Source organism: Mustela nigripes, chromosome 3, assembly GCF_022355385.1.
Source record: "Mustela nigripes isolate SB6536 chromosome 3, MUSNIG.SB6536, whole genome shotgun sequence".
Taxonomy (NCBI): Eukaryota; Metazoa; Chordata; class Mammalia; order Carnivora; family Mustelidae; genus Mustela; species Mustela nigripes.
The window spans coordinates 80,103,399-80,122,136 of NC_081559.1; positions in this window are offsets into that span (position 1 = coordinate 80,103,399).

Here is an 18,738-nt window from a genome sequence, read left to right on the forward strand (position 1 = left end):
ATTCATAAGAGAGCTACTTTTCTTAGTTAAGAAATACAGTTGACTGCGATATCATTCGCTGCATTTCTCTCCTTAAAAATCCACAGCTATGGTTTGTCTCCCTCCCAATCCCATTTTCTTTCATTTATTCTTCTCGTACCCACTTAAGCCCCCATGTTGCATCACCACTATATGTTTATAAAAAATAAAAAATTATATATAAAAAAAAATCCACAGCTATGACCCTATCTATTCTTTGTTTCAATTTCTAATACTACTACCATCATATATTGTAAGTATTTACTGAACCAATACATGACCAACTGAATGAATGGGAAATTGTGTGACCATTTTCTGCTGTAACATATGTTTCTGCAGTGACATATGCCAATATAAGCGTCTGATATTCTTAGCTACCTTGCATCTTTTTAGATTGCTATAGAGATGGAAGTTCATTTTTTAATACTGCTATGACCTAAAGTTTTGATGCTATGCCTTTCTTAAGTATTAAAGTCACTGTTTATAGTCTTTTATATTTTTACATGAAAATATTCAAATCTAGAATATTAAACCTATAATCCTTACAAATAAACAAACAAAAAGAAATCCTGCATGAAAACATCAAATAGCAAATCTTCCCCATCATTAATCACCTCACAGTTTCAATATTATTTAACAACATGTCTTACCTCACAAGAAGTACTATCCCCGGGCAAGAAATCATTTTCGTGATTCATAACAAGGAACCCTGCCGTTTTGTTCAGTGGTTATTCAGAGATCTGAAACTGTACTACATAACTTTGTGACAGTGTAATGTATGATTCACAGTGGAAAACACAATAGAGAAAGACTTCAGGAAACTTAATTGACTAGAACTGCAGGTGACTTACTACAGTGTTTATTACAGACCCCCACAAGACATAGTTTTCAGCTACCTGAATATTCACAATGCAGTAATATGACTGCTGTAAGGTGTGTGTTCATTGCCAAATGATCTGAAGCAACGCTTGAAGAGCACCTAGGCAAAAATCAAGATCCTCCCAAGCCTGTCTTCCTCCCCTCAACTGCTTGGAACAGTTAACACTGCAACTGAGGCAAGAACGATACGAGGGAATGTGTGGTGAGGAATAGAAGGCACTCAGTGTTCTCTGGTTGTTCTATACCTTCTGCTTTTTCCAGCGGCAGAGAAAGAACCGACTAGGTATTTTGTTGGCTAGAAGGAAAGCAGTCTTTATGCACTTGAAAGAGCTCCAAAGCAACTTACCAAGAAATCTAAAATATTTAAATTACATCAAAAGGGCAACTGCTTTTTTTTTTTTTTTAAGTTTGTTTGTCCTGAATCACAATCTGAAAGCAAAATATAGAATAAAAAGTATGATCCTGGCCATGAATAGAAATGGGAATTCAAGAAAATAAATATGCAAGATCTTTTGTTACTGGATTATTTCACCACTTTACTGATTCAGTGATGACAAAATTTAAACCTGTGAATCTGTGACTTCACAAATTGAGGTGCTTTCCTATTACTATGAATTATCACAGAAAGAACTATTCCTCAATCATTTGAATTTCTAAAAATAAACCCAGTTTATCTGCTGCTATAAGACATTTAGAAAGTCTTCTGGTACAATTAGGTATGAACTGCTTCATAAACTTAACTGCATGCAGGATCATATCTCTTTTATTTCATCAGATTAAGCTGAAAGCAGCTTGATTCTTCATATGCCAGATGAGCAGAAATTTTAGTATTGTCTATTTAAATATTTTACCTCTCTATAAATTACCTTAATATCTGGAATAGTTCACTCTATTCAAGACTGAGCAGCTTGTGTATGGGGTTCCCTATGACTTCAGCCTTGCTGTCTGCTTCCCCAACACTGTTGTTTCTTGATGCCACCAGGGCTGTAGCACTGCAGACTACAGTGATGTCTCTCTCACCATCCTAGACTCATAGAACGTAATCTCTAAGGTACTTTGCCAGGGTCTCTGTATTTCTCACAACACTCCTGGTACTCAGTGGGATACTGAAAAGGTGACTTGAGGATATCGTGCTCTAAAACACTACATATAATTGCCACTACACAACATGACAGAATAATCTCCGTTTCTCATCCTGATCTTGTGTCATAATTTTAACCTAAGACTACACTAAACATTAGGAATAGCACGGTGTTACCTCTAGGTGAAATGGAAAGTGTGATTTGGGAAGACTGTGGGTTTCACTCATCTATTTTACTTACTGAGTTTTTAAATATTGTTTCTAAATACGGTGTTCTACATTTTTTAAAAACAGTTTGAAACATCTTCTGGTATATTTAGGGGGAAATGTTGAATGAATTCTATTGATACCAGCACTATTGACAATTTTGCTATCATTTGCACTTTTCATCATCCAGTGTCTTTATAATATTTGCTTGACTGGAATCCTGAATAAATTACCAGTTATTCCAGGAATTTCTTTGAGTTTATATTAACAAAGAGAATTCCATAGTTACATGATGGCTTTTTACCTAAGTTTTAAATAAGCCAGGACATACTACTGCAATTATTTTAAGAAGAAATATTTGAATTGATCTGATTATATATAAATGGTAGAATACTTATGCATATGTTATTAATGAAATAGTCCTCTTGGAATAAAAACAACAGTACAGTTAGCAAATAGCCATTAAATAAAAGTTTTTAAAAAGTCTCAAGTATTCAGAGAAATATTTCATTAAGAATTGTGCTGTAGATAAGAACAGGTGGCAATAATTGGATTTCCCATCTGCAGACTGTAAAATCATCTACAGGTTGGCTTTCACGAGTATTAGAGCCAATATGTGGAAACCTATCCGTTTGCAAATTATACCAGATGGACCCTGACCAAATTCAGAGAGCCACGTAGGACCAATGTTCTTTCTGATGTTTTTTAAATTTTAAAGCAGATGACCATGCCATTTGCAGATCAAAAGATAAACTAGGAACAGTATGTGAGCAAAATTTATTCAGTGAGTTGAGCAGGGGTCAGGTAATGATATCAGAGCTCCTTTGAACTCCAGATCCCAAAAATTGAAGTCCTCTGCAGATGTGGCCCATTCAGTAATAGGTAAGATTGGTAATAATATAATTAGTAATAAGTAATATTGGCCCATTCAGAAAGTAAGATTGGTAATTATCTATTTTTTAACAAACAGTCCAGTATTTCAACTTCTTCCCAGGAAACAGATTAAGAAATGTCCAGAGATGTACAATTAAGTATTATTATGCTCACATTGTGACTTGGATTGTTTTCCAGTATTATCACCCACTATGTAGAAGTATGCTATGTGGTAGTCTGATAATTTTTATTTTGTGAGTTCTTATACCTTAAAGCTGCTTCAAAGTTAAAGGACTCTTACGCTCATTAGAAAAACATCAACACTGTGTGGCTGCAACATTTTATTAGTGACATCCACCAGTATCAATGTAGTACAGCTGAGTATTTTCCTTTTGTAATCACAAAATATGCAATACTACAGTCTTTGTCTAATTTTCCTTTCTCACACACTTAAGATCAGAAATATCATAAGGAAAAGAAAGAAAGAGCAAGGAAGGGGAAAGAAGGGAGAGAGGATTAGAATGAAGGAAAAATGACAGTTCATAAGAGAAATACATAAATACAATTTGCTCTAAAATCCATTAAAAGAAAAGAAAACAGTGCTTTTGTTTGTGAGGAAAGATACATTAACACTGAAGAAGATGCAGGTTGTGTACAAAATAAATTTATCTATGAGTGAACATAGAATAAAAACAGAATAAAAATGTTTTCAAATACCAGAATTCGTTTCCTTTCCGAGTGCCTGGGTGGCGTAGCCATTAAGCGTCTGCCTTAGACTCAGGTCGTGATCCCAGGGTTCTAAGATCCTGTTTTATAGTTTTTAGTGTTGCATATATTTTTCTAATTTTTCTCCAGCTGATGGTTTTGTAAATGGTATTTCTTTTATTTTTATTTCTGATTTTTTAATGCCAGTATATAGAAATACAAGGTTACAACTTCATTGAGGTATAACTAGTATTTTTTTAACTGCAAGTTTAATGTATATAATTTGTTGAATTTGGACACATGTCTGCAACTGTGAACCATCACCACAGTTAAGGTAATGAACACATCTACCATCTCCAAAAGTTTCCTTGAGTCCTTTTGAGGTTTTTTTGGCGCAGTATAGTTTTATTCCCAGGGTAAGAGCGCTTAACATGAGATTACTCTTTTAAATTTTTAAGTGCACAATATTGTATTGTTAATTATAGGCACTGTGGTGTAAAACAGACTTCTAGAGATTACTCATCTTGTATAACTTAGTAACCACTGAATAAAAACAATAAAAACTCCCAATTTCCCCCTCCTCCAGTCCCCTGGTAACCAACATTTTATTTTCTGCTTCTATAATTTGACTATTTTAAGTACCTCATATAAAAGAATCCTGCACTGTTTGTTACTGTTCCCTTAAATCGTTAGTAGAATTAACCATTGAAGACACCTAGGCCTGGAATTTCTTTTGCTTGAAGCATTTTAACCACATATTTATCTTCTTTAATATATATGGGGCTTTTCAGGCTATCTATTTCTTCTTGCATGAGATTTGATAGTTTCTATCCTTCAAAAAATTTGTCCTTTTTATAAAAATTGCCAAATTTATTTTTGTAAAATAATTCATGTTTCCTTTATTTCCCTTCTTAAAAACTGCAGAATCTGTAGTAATGTCTTCCCTCTCATTGATGATATGGGAAATTTGTCTTATTTAGTTTTTTCCTCATTAGTTGTAACAGACACTTATCACTTTAATCTTCCCAAGATTTTTGTCTCTTCAGTTTTGTTTTGTTTTTTTTCTATTTCATTGATATCTACTCTGATCTTCATTGTCTCCTGTCTTGTGATTACTTTGGGGTCTAATTTTTTTTTATCTAACTTCTTAAGCTGAAAGTTTATATTACTGTCTTGAGATCTATCTTTGATTCTAAGGATTCAGTGGTATAAATTCCTATGTAAAAACTCTTAAGCTGCATTGCACAGATATTTTTTTCATTCAAGTTAAAATTTCTTTTGTTTCTTCCCTTGCCCATGGGTTTTTCAGAATTATGTACTTTAATTTCCAAATATTTTGGTAGTTTCTAGATATTTTTACTACTGATTTCTAATTTAATTCCACTATATTCAAAGAACATACTTTTATGATTTGAATAATTTAATATGTGTGGAGATGTGCATCACGGCCCAGAATATTGTCTTAGTATTTTTTCCTTACATATTCTACTATTGGGGTGCTCCCTTTGGCAGCACATATACATATTCTACTATTGGGGAACAGAGTGTTTATAAATGTCAACTAATCAATAGGATTTACTCTATACTGCTAATATTTATATTTCTTTCTCCAGAGAGTCTAAAATAAGTATAATCAAGATTAAAGGTATCCCCATAGCTTCACTGGGCTTAAGAACTACAGGTGTCTGCTGGCTTCATTGAATGACAACACCATCGGAGTACCTTCAGTGCTTTCTTTCCCCTTTGATCCTGAATATGAGGATACTTTTTGGCAACAGAGGCAAAGACAACAGCAGCAGCAAAGTCATTCTGTAGGGTCCTAGAGAGTCAGCATCTTTTAAGGGCATGGAATTTGAAATGCTACAGGGTGACTGCTCTTTCTTCACATGAGCAAAGAACCAATGGGCCTGTATACTGCAGAGGAGAAGTCTTTCCTTAAAGACTATACAAAACAAGACTGAGCCCACATGGTCACAGTAGGTTTTTTTTTTTCTTCTTCTTTAAAGTCATTATTAAAATTTTACCGACATATGTTTTCTTTGAGCATCTCTAATTAATTTTTCAAATCTGCTAGGATTTTCTATTTCTCTCCAGAGTATAAAATTTCTGTTTAATTTTTTCCTGTTTTTGTCCATTTTCCTTCTCAGTTGTTAAATATTTGACTCACAGTTCAATTCTGGTTACTTTTGTATCCCCAAATGTATGTTTGGGCACATTTAATTTAGCTTGGTATTTTGTGTCACAGGATCCCTCTGCTTCATAGATGCTTTCTGGGGGAGGGAATGTTTTTCAGATAAAATATTGTGACTCTCCTCAGTTTTTTTCAGTAGCGTTTGGTGGGGTTCTGTGGAGACTGCTTCTGTCTCTGCTTGATAAACAATAGTGGTGGCTTGGAGTAGCTGACAAGACTCTTATTTCAAGAGAAACCTGTTCTGTTAATGCAGTAAACTGCACTTCCTTTATCAGATGGCCTTTTGAGAAGTGTATGTGTGTGCCCTTCAAATTTCTTTTGTTTACTTTCGACTTCCACAAAGCTAAAATTTTCCCCAGATTTCTCTTCTTTTAAATGCAGTCCCCTTTTTATTCATTTTTACCTTCCTGTCTCCAAAACTTCTTCCTCAACTCTCATTTGCACTATTTTCTCCAGCTTTACTGGAATACAACTGACATATAACATTGTGTAAGCTTAAGTTATACAACATGTTGATTTGATTTTGACCTTGTAAAATAAAGACCACAGTGGCATTTGCTAACACTACCATCACCATCATGTCATATAATTATTATTTCTTCTATGGTTGAACATTAGAGATAAACCCTCTTTCCAACTTTCACGTATATAATACAGTATTGTTAACAATAATTATCATGCCGTACATTAGATCCCCAGAATTTGTTCATTTTTAACTGGAAGTTTGTACCCTTAGACCAACACCTCCCTATTTCCCCCAGGCCCCAAATCCAGGCAACCATCATCTGCCGTTGCAGTGCGTGTGTGTGTGTGTGTGTGTGTGTGTGTGTATCTAATATCTTCTTTATCGACTCATCCACAGATGGACATTTAGTTTGTTTCCATATCTTGACCTATTATGAATAATGAACATGGAATGTAGGTATCTTCTTGATATCTTGCTTTCCATTCCTTTGCATATATTTCCACAACAAAGGCTAAACCATTCCCTTCATTGTTTAGTGACCTATGAGTTTCTTGAACCAGATATCTAAACCTCTCCCCAGATTTGGGAAGTTGTGAGCCATTATTTCTATTCAGTCCCCTTCTTTCTCTCTTCTCCTCAAACTCTAATAATCAGCACACTATTTCTTGTGCAGGTATCACATAGATCACACAGGCTTTCCTTACTCTTTTATTCTTTTTCTATTTTTCATTGTTCTCCTTCCTTTCAAAGTTCTTGTCTTCCTACTCAAAGATGATTTCTTCTGCCCGATTCATTCTTTTGATGTTTTCTACCGCATTTTTTCATTTCATCCATCCTATTATTCAGTTTCTGTTTGGTTCTTTTTTATGATTCTATCTTCTCCTTGTGTGTCTGTATCGTTTTCCTGATGGTGCTGAATTACCTTCCTCCATTTTCTTGGAGCTCACTGAGCTCCAAGAGTGAGCTCCAACTTGGAGCTCACTCCTTAAAACAGTTATTTGAATTCTTTATTACATAAATCACAGATTTCCATGTTTTTGGAATTGGTGACTGAAAGATTATTGTGACCCTTTGGTGTCATGTTTCCTTGACTTTTCATGTTCCTTAACGTTTTGCATGGCTCTCCTCACACTTGCAGTAGCAGTCACCTCCTCCACTCTTTACAATCTGTCTCTAGAGAGAAATACCTTGTGTCATCCCTGCTTGGCATTTTGATGCTTTCTCAGATCTATCATGGATATCCTGATCCACAATTCTTGCTCCCTCTCGCGGCAGAATTTTTAAGCTTCTATGCCTGCTCTCAATCCTACTATGATTTTGAGTGCTGCAAGTGCTCACGTTTGTGGTCTCCCAAGCCTGCAGATTACTGCCAGCATTCTGTGGGTGTTCATTAGCTGTCTGCCCAAAACTTACTCTCATGACCACCATTTGGAACACCAACAAGGAGCCTGCCACAGATTGGGAGGGTGCGTAAGTGAGGTATGCAAAGTACTTGGGATGTCTGTGGGCAAGTTGGCTGAGTCTGTAGGCAAGGAATCCCCAGTGGCTTGTAAGTAGACTTCTTGATGGAGTTATTGATACAGTTAGCAGGATCTGTGCCTCCTTTCAATGCCCTTTGAGAATCCTACCTACCACCCTCCCTGCCCCTTCCCACTGCCCAGTATTGCAGCTCATAAATCAGTACTCAGGATAGGGTGAAAATGATGAGCTGCTTTGGCAGTATTCCACAGAGCATGAGAAGCCTGGAGTCACTCACATACTCTTGCTTTCCCCAGGGGAGAAATCATAGGCCAAAAAGATCTCCTTTGGTCCTAAGCTGTGCCATCGTGGGAAAGGAATGATGCCAGTAAAGTTATACTGTTCCTCTCACCCTCTCCAAAGAGTCTAAATTTCTTGCTCCAGGGGTGTTCTGGAACTTTTCCACTGGAAACCTTCCACAAAGTCTATTATAGGGGTGATTATTAAGGCAATATTTTCCATGGAAAATCGAAAATGGTCCATGGCTGAGATGGGCTAGTTCATAGGCCACTGCAAAGTCCACAGTCAGGACTGAGGTCTATATGCCTATTATCCAATCAATACAGGGGTTGATGAAGACTCCCAGGTCTCTCAGAATATGGTGCTGAGTCCTACAGTATCCAAAAAGACACTTTTATTTCTTTATCACTGGGGAAGGGCAGAGGGGAAAATATGGACAAGGACATCTTATTTAGTCATGATGCTGATGTCACTACCATCCCCCCCACACACACATGCACTTTTAAATCCCTGTCTTAGTTATTACTGCTCTTTCAAAACTTTTTCAATATTTTACACTTTGAGTTGACTTTCTTTTTCTCTGGGGTTATTTTAGTCTCAATTTCCTATTCTTTCTTGCAGTGACATTCTTTGTACTCCCCAGCTCTATATAGGACCTTGAAGTGTGAGCTGAAGAAGTAGTTCTAATGGAAACTGTGGTTTTTAATACTTACAAAAATTTGTGATTTACATATTTGGGTAGTTTATTTGCTCTTTTTGTTGTTCCCTATAATTTGTGAAAAATTCTGGAGAGACTTAGATTTAATTAACCATCATTACTTTAATTCTTCAAAAATGATTAATCTTGAAACAAAATATTATACAGAGAAAGTTAGATTTTGACTTTTTTTTTTTAAATTTTAAAACAACAGATTCTTATCTTCAAACGCCAGAAGAAACTAGTGATTATTATTTGGCAACAACCTTATGTTGACCCAGAATCAATTTCAGACCATTTTACATCAGTTCCCATACTTATAAAATCAAGCCACCTGTACAGCCTACAGTGATCACACTACTAAAAGTCAATTACCAATATTTTCACTCACATAACCATAGTGATAATTTCCAAACTGAAAATTTTAAATATCAGTCAATTTGCAAACACTCCTGTTTTGTTTTGTTTTTTAATGTTTGTCAGTCTGCTAAATCTACACTCCCCCAAACGCTATATGAAGTCAGCTGTTGATTTGGGGGAGGAAACTGAACCCTCCAAGTTTTAGCTCTTTATTCCTTATCAAGCAATGAATTCAGTGTTTTTGTCTGAGATATGAAGAAGTGGTCTTTTCCACTTACCCATAATATTTAGTAAATCATAAAGTTTGAGTAACATTTAGAAGTCTCTTATATAAACATCAACCTCAAATTTCATTAATTATATAGGCAAATGTGTACAGCCCATATTTATGTATCTCTTCCTAATCCAATCACTCAAGTAAAGATTATTTCCTAATCCTTTCTACTATTTTGTTAATATATTCTCCACTCATGAGTCATTACCTCTACAGCTTCACCCACTGCTACCAATAATTCTCAGAATCCTAAAGTCTGAAGTGTCACCCGGCTACCACTTCTATAGATTGCCCCCAATGTCTCCAGTCCTAAAAGTTCAGCACACCTAAAATGAAAATCACCTTTTCCATTAAACTTGACATTCTTTCTGAAATCTCATTTCCTTTTGATTCCAACCCCACCCTTCACTAGACATAAAATTTTATTTATGGTCATCATTTTTCTTCACTTTTCCCCCATTCAGCCAGTGGCTAAGTAGTAAAGATTTTACTTTTTCAATGTCTCTCATGAACATTTCTTCCTATATACTCCCATTTCTGTGGCCCTCAGTCAGACTTTTTGCTTTTTACCTGTTCTAATTCTTATTTCTAATCGGTCTTTTCTCTCCCACACTTTATTTCTGACAAACCAAAGTTTCTAGAATTATTTCCTATAAATATTGCTCAGATCAAAACATATTCTTACTCAGATTTTCAATGGTTCTTCCAAGTAAACTTTTTAGCAAACTTAAGATACCTCTTAAGTAGAATTTTTCTTTTCCCAAAATCAGCCCTTAACACACACACCCTGCACATCATTTATGTTTTAGCCGAATCAGGCTATCATTCTTTAAATTAGTTCTTTGGTATTTCTGCAATTTCTCATGTAATTATCTCCTTTGAAATATTATGACTTTTTAGTATTACCTTTTAAAATTATTAAAGACTATTTTTAAGGTCCAATTCAATTTTGCATTAATTCTCCCCCCACCCAAAAGTTATCTCTCATTTCTGTTTTATAGCAATTATTTTTTTTAATTGAGGTATAATTGACATACAACAATACATTAGTTTCCAGTGTACCACATAATGATTCTATATTTGTGTGTATTGTAAAAAGATCACCACAATAATTTTAGTCAACATCTATCACTATACAGAATTACAAAATTTTTTTCTTGTGATGGGAACTTTAAAGATCTATTCTCTTAGCAACTTTCAAATATGCAATACAGCATTACTAATGATACTCACCATGCCTTATATTATGTTCTCATGACTTAAAATTTGTTTTATAACTGCAACTCTGTACCTTTTGACTCCCTTCAGCCCATTTTGCCCACTCATCACTCCCTACCTCTGACAACCACCTATCTGTTCCTCTGTATCGGGGTTGGTTGGTTTGTTTGTTTAAGATTTCACATGTAAGTGAGATCATAAGGAATTCATCTTCCTCTGTCTGATTTACTTAACTTAGCATAGAGCCCCGAAGGTCCATCCATGTTGTCACAAGTGGCAAGATTTCATTCTTTTCATGGCCAAAAATATTCTATTGTATATACATACCGTGTTTTCTTTATTCATCTGTCAAAGGACATTTAAGTTGTTTGCATATCTTGGCTATAGTATATAATGCTGCAATGAACATGGGTATACAGAGATCTTTTCAAGCTAGTGATTTTGTTTTCTATAGCAACTAGTTTTTGTCTTGTATTTTTTTTATTCATGAATGTCTTAAATAAATGAAAGGCATATCATAATATTATATAGTAGGACAAGATTTTGTTTTAAATGTGCCTCTTTTTCCACTTGAATCTGAACCAATTGAGAGTCAAAGTAATCAGTTTATGGAAATTAATATATCAACTTTATTAACAATCTGCAAGGTTGGAGAAAATAACTCATATCTTTGGCCAAGTGAGCTCTATGATACTGATCTCCACAATTAGACAAATATCCATCTAATCACATATGTATGATAAGAAGGCCATGATCCTGTAAATCTCATGCCATATATATACAAAGCAGATTATGTGCTCTCTGCAGATTATGTGCTCTCAGCTAACAAGGAGGAAGAAAAGAGGAAAGGGCTTGACTTAAATTATTTAAGATAATTTATCTTAAATTATGAATGAAATGAAATAAGTGTTCATCCTCTCTTGCAGAGTAATGAGTGATGGTGTGGGGAGAAGATAGAAGGTTTACCCAAGTGGAGCTGCCTTGACATGGTAAGAAGCAGCAATAGTGGAGGAATTCTTTCTCCACCTAACAAACAAATGCTTCTTTTTTTTAATGTGTGCAATAATTCAGAACTATATGAAGATTAAAATTAATACCATGTTAAAAGGCAGGTAGACACCAATGAGACAATCTAAGGTATAAAAAGCAGTTAATTTTTTAAAATTCATAATATCTGTTCTTGTATGGTTCCTGAGAGTATCATATGATACTCTCAATAGATGCTGAAAAAGCATTTGACAAAGTACAGCATCCCTTCCTGATCAAAACTATTCAAAGTGTAGGGTTAGAGGGCACATACCTCAATATCATCAAAGCCATCTATGAAAAACCCACCGCAAATATCATTCTCAATGGAGAAAAACTGAAAGCTTTTCCGCTAAGGTCAGGAACACGGCAGAGATGTCCATTACCACCACTGCTATTCAACATAGTACTAGAGGTCCTAGCCTCAGCAATCAGACAACAAAAGGAAATTAAAGGCATCCAAATCTGCAAAGAAGAAGTCAAACCATCACTCTTTGTAGATGATATGATACTATATGTGGAAAACCCAAAAGACTCCACTCCAAAACTGCTAGAACTTGTACAGGAATTCAGTAAAGTGTCAGGATATAAAATCAATGCACAGAAATCAGCTGAATTTCTCTACACCAACAACAAGACAGAAGAAAGAGAAATTAAGGAGTCAATCCCATTTACAATTGCACCCAAAACCATAAGATACCTAGGAATAAACCTAACCAAAGAGGCACAGAATCTATACTCAGAAAACTATAAAGTACTCATGAAAGAAATTGAGGAAGACACAAAGAAATGGAAAAATGTTCCATGCTCCTGGATTGGAAGAATAAATATTGTGAAAATGTCTATGCTACCTAAAGCAATCTACACATTTAATGCAATTCCTATCAAAGTACCATCCATCTTTTTCAAAGAAATGAAACAAATAATTCTAAAATTTATATGGAACCAGAAAAGACCTCGAATAGCCAAAGGGATATTGAAAAAGAAAGCCAACGTTGGTGGCATCACAATTCCGGCCTTCAAGCTCTATTACAAAGCTGTCATCATCAAGACAGCATGGTACTGGCACAAAAACAGACACATAGTTCAATGGAACAGAATAGAAAGCCCAGAAATAGACCCTCAACTCTATGGTCAACTAATCTTTGACAAAGCAGGAAAGAATGTCCAATGGAAAAAAGACAGCCTCTTCAATAAATGGTTCTGGGAAAATTGGACAGCCACATGCAGAAAAATGAAATTGGACCATTTCCTTACACCACACACAAAAATAGACTCAAAATGGATGAAGGACCTCAATGTGCGAAAGGAATCCATCAAAATCCTTGAGGAGAACACAGGCAGCAACCTCTTCGACCTCAGCCGCAGCAACACCTTCCTAGGAACATTGCCAAAGGCAAGGGAAGCAAGGGCAAAAATGAACTATTGGGATTTTATCAAGATCAAAAGCTTTTGCACAGCAGAGGAAACAGTTAAAAAAATCAAAAGACAACTGACAGAATGGGAGAAGATATTTGCAAACGACATATCAGATAAAGGACTAGTGTCCAAAATCTATAAAGAACTTAGCAAACTCAACACCCAAAGAACAAATAATCCAATCAAGTAATGGGCAGAGGACATGAACAGACATTTCTGCAAAGAAGACATCCAGATGGCCAACAGACACATGAAAAAGTGCTCCATATCACTCGGCATCAGGGAAATACAAATCAAAACCACAATGAGATATCACCTCACACCAGTCAGAATGGCTAAAATCAACAAGTCAGGAAATGACAGATGCTGGAGAGGATATGGAGAAAGGGGAACCCTCCTCCACTGTTGGTGGGAATGCAAGCTGGTGCAGCCACTCTGGAAAACAGCATGGAGGTTCCTCAAAATGTTGAAAATAGAACTGCCCTATGACCCAGCAATTGCACTACTGGGTATTTACCCTAAAGATACAAACGTAGTGATCCAAAGGGGCACGTGCACCCGAATGTTTATAGCAGTAATGTCCACAATAGCCAAACTATGGAAAGAAACTAGATGTCCATCCACGGATGAATGGATCAAGAAGATGTGGTATATATACACAATGGAATACTATGCAGCCATCAAAAGAAATGAAATCTTGCCATTTGCGACAACATGGATGGAACTAGAGCGTATCATGCTTAGAGAAATAAGTCAAGCAGAGAAAGACAACTATCATATGATCTCCCTGATATGAGGAAGTGGTGATGCAACATGGGGGCTTAAGTGGGTAGAAGAAGAATCAATGAAACAAGATGGAATTGGGAGGGAGACAAACCATAAGTGACTCTTAATCTCACAAAACAAACTGAGGGTTGCTGGGGGGAGGGGGGTTGGGAGAAGGGGGTGGGATTATGGACATCTGGGAGGGTGTGTGCTTTGGTAAGTGCTGTGAAGTGTGTAAACCTGGTGATTCACAGACCTGTACCCCTGGGGATAAGAATATATGTTTATAAAAAAAAATAAAAAATTTAAAAAAAAATTAATAATATCTGACATATTGAAATCATTTTTTAAAATCAATAACCATGTATTAAATATATCCTTGTTACAAGTGTCTAAGCTTTTAAATTCCATAATCTAGTCCTTTAAAAAGGAAATGGGAAACTATCTGCCTTTCACAGAAAACTAAATTGGAAACTATCAGTGCTTGAGAGGTTAAAAGACCAGAACATCTGAATGGGAATTTAAGGTGTTCCCACAAGTTATAAATCAATTATAAAACTTTAAAAGCAATAATAGAACTGACTAGGATACTAGAATCAGGTTTGATTTTCCCTGATTGGAGAAGCCACTGAGGGACTAGAATTTTATCACTACCATTATCTTTCTTTTGAATATATTCATTCAATATAATAACTGGGTAAATAGAAAAGCTCAAGAGCCCTGCTATTCAAAATGGCCCTCTGAAGAGCAAAGTTGATATCTAAGGGTTTCATCAGAAATGCTGTTTCAGGCCCCACTCCAACTCACTAAATTAGAATCTATATTTTTCATGATTTTTTTGTACATTAAAGTTTGAAAAGCATAGAAAGTCCACCTTAGCAGAGGTGATGCCCTGTGAATGCCTTTTTCTGAAAGCAGAAGGTTCAAGTTTCCTGATATACTTTCTCAAAAAATCATCAATTCCCTAAGAGAATCAAATCTGTAATTGAGGTTTAACAGAGCTAAACATCAATATCTTCTTAGAGCATCAATTATAAGACAAAAAAAAAAAAAACTCCATAATTTTGAGGGTACAATTTGTTATCTTCTATATCTTGCTCCAAGTCCACCTAAGTTTTATGTTCTAAAAACAAGGAGGTCATGCCTTATTTATTCATCCCTTCACTAAGTCAGTCTTTTTAAATGTCTATTGAACATCTTTCAGAAGAAAGAATTTTCCATAGCAAATAGCAAGTTATAATAGAGAATCTCTAATAGTCTTTCTAAATCTAGGACTTTATGATTTAAAGAGTATTGTCTGTACTTATAACTTCATGTACATGTAAACTCATGCAATTCCTATCAAAGTACCAAAGTTATATATTCATATTTATATGATGGAAGTAAGTGAGGAAAATTTCTTTTTTTTCTTTCTTTCTTTTTTTAATTTAAATTCAATTAGCCAAAGTGAGGAAAATTTAAAGGTCTTCTCTAGCCTATAACTTGACATTACCCTTTTTATTAATAGTAGTTATATGAATTGTTGAGAATGTAATCAAATATAAATGAACCAGTCTCCTAAAGTACATATCTAACTAATTAAAATCCCTTTTTCCTGATTAAAGCCCTGTGAAGCCCCTAGTCTACCTTCCATCCTAGTGCTTAGTGTTCACACATTGGGGGAGGTGTTAAAATACTCCCTCTTTTATCCCACCATAGTGTTCCCTAGCCAGAGGATAACTGACCAGTATCCTAGGAGTGTCAATGAAGACAAACAACTAGTTTGCTAAGATTTAGGCTTTGTCATAGTCATTTGCTACCTCACAGAAGTACTGAATTTTGTTATTTGAGATATACCGGAAGCTCAAGCATTCCAGGCTCCAACATTTCTTACACTAAAATTTCAAAAGCAAATATCTCCAGAAAATTACCTAGCAAGATCCTTTCAGGTTTCTATCTTTGCTGTGATTCTAGATAGACTACTATATTTGTTTTTTATTGATACCTCAAAATCCCTGTGATGACTTCTCTGAGGAATGGCATAAGAAAGATAGATATGCTATTATGAGGAAAAAACTGGAGAGGCAAACCAAGAAAAAGACTTAACTCTAGAGAACAAACTGACAGTTACCAGAGGGGAGGTGGCCGGGGGATGGTTTTAGTGGGTGATAGGAATTAAGGAGGGCACTTGTGATGAGCAATGGGTATTATATGTAAGTGTTAACTCATTAAATTATGCACCTGAAACTAATGTTACACTGAATGTCAACTAACTGGATTTTAAATAAAACTTTCAAAAAAACAAAAAACAAAACTGGTGCTGTCGAATATACTTGTACTGGAACGAACCAGTTAGTGTTTTTCCTACCATCAGGGAATAATAGATTTCATGACTAGGAAGAAAAGGTAACCTTTAACATCAGTAGAGCAGAAAGAAACCTGGAAGTGAAGTGGTTGGGCTTTAAATATTCTGCTTCAGCCGACAGAACATTCACTTTATAGAAAGATCACATTTTATGATCCAAAAGGTTGTTTAGATGTAAATTTTATTTAGTCTATGAACCATCTCTGTTTGAACATTTCTGTATTGTAATGATGAACTATTTAGTACTTCAATTATCTTTTTACTATAAATGTCTAGACATTAATTAGCTGGAAAATTGATAAAGATTAATTTGCATTGTTTTTATTTCAATAAGTAAAGCAAAAAATAATTTTATCTCTTTTTCATTTACACTGTAATCCTTAATCTCTCAATTATATAAATTATTTTTCATTTAAAAAATGTTGAATTTGACAATAAATTACTTTTCATGAGACTTGGCTTTCATTAAAAAAATATTTGGGTATTTTGTTCTGGTTTTGTTTAAAAAACACACCATAAAAAGAATCAGGAGGCAGAAACAAGAGTACAAAAGAAGGGAAAAAAACAAGGAAGATTTTACTTTATCTCTTGAATTCTAGATAAGTCTCAGGAATTCAAGCATAAGGACATGGATGGATTACAGAGAAACAGAATCCCCATCACAGTAGTGCTCAGGGAATTGAGTGTGGGGTAAAGATGTTCTTTGCAGGCACTTTGCAATTTGTTAGTTCTTTTTGAGATATATAGGCTTTCTGTCAGATTTTTATAAGCTTTTCCTTATGCATAAAAATTTGGCAAAAAGCTTCTGTGTGGGGGGGTATGTAAGTTTCAATAAGTACTAGAAGCAAAAAAACTCCAAATAAGAAAATGACAAATTTCAGTGTGAATCAGCATCATGAAAAAAAATCAACTAATTTAGTCAGTCTATTAGTCTCAATTATTTGGACCTGAGTTCAGAGATAAGGCAGGCTAATAGAGCAGGTGTTCAGGCAAAATCCCAGTAGCAGTTGCTGAAGGGGGAGGCTGACAGACACAAGAACACACTCAGTATTTGGTATGAAAAAAACAAAGAAGGCAACTTTTTTTGTTGTTGTTAAGCTGTTCAATGACTAAGACCATGTCCTTTATAGTTTTCTTGGCCATGAGCAGAACTGGGCTCTTGGCCCAAACACAAGGAGAGTTCACATACGGGGATTAGAATGTTAAGGGGCAAGGAGCCAAGCAATCTATCATGTCTACAGACACAAAATTGTATCTTTTTTTTTTACCTAAAATTTGATCATGATTACCATGATAATATAAGTTTACAGAATAAAGGATAAAGTCTAAATCCATCATTTTATGATAGGAAGGAAATGGAGACTCTAAGAGTATAATTGTCACAGGTTGGGTTCACCAGAAGCAGGTGCTTTGAAAAGGAGTTGGAGTGAAAGATGGCTTATTGGGGATTAACATCTACAAAAAGAATGAGAAAGCAATATTCAGCAGGGGAAAAAGCAAAACCACAGTGTAAGTGCCACAAAGCCAGCTCTAGTCTGGAGCAAGTACCAACTATCAAAGACTCCCAGGACAGATTGAAATGGCTGGGCTTGCCTGTCTGTCTTACTTAGTCAAGGAATATGGGTGCTCAGGAAGGGTGTGACTCAAGTAGAATAAGGCCACTCTCTACAGCCCAGTCAGATGGTGAGATCGGCTTCAGTGAAAGCCAGAGGCTGTCTCCTCATGCACCCCTGCATCTGGACAGTAAGTCTTCTTTTGAGGACCTGGGCTGTGTGTCCCTTGTGTCTACTGCACCAGGACCAAAAATCAGTTCCCCAAAGGAATCCCTGTCTAGGACTTCATATTATAAAGATAATTTATATTTATTTTCCTTCAAAGTGAAAAAAAATGAGGAAAAATGTATTTTATATTATTTTTCCCCAAAGATGATCATAAATGAAATGCATAGAGTCACATAAAGTTGACTCAATTGACAAAGAAAATCACCTGCAAAGAAGATATTAATAAAATCAAGGAATACTTGTTTTATCTAAGATGCTGAATTTTGAAAAATATAGCACAGGAAATAATTAACAGAATTATTCAATTAAAACATAATTTCAGTTTCTTACTAAATATTAATTTGTATGGTAAAATATCTATCTTCACAACAATGAGAAATGTGTTTGTCACAGAAATTCCTCCTTTCTAACAGTGCAGGGATAGAAAAATGGGTGATAGAGAGATTAATAATATATGGGCTTGTCCTTCAAGAATTTATGGGCTAATGCAAGGGAGAGACATATCAATAGATATATGATAACAGAATCCAAACATTGCATCTGGAAACATGAGTGCTGAATCACCTAACCTAGGCTTAGGGTGGGATAGTCTGGGGACTTCAGGAAAGACACTGAAGGAAAAAGCTATCTTAGCTCTTAGAAATCCCACCCTCTGTCATGAACCACCAGACAAAAT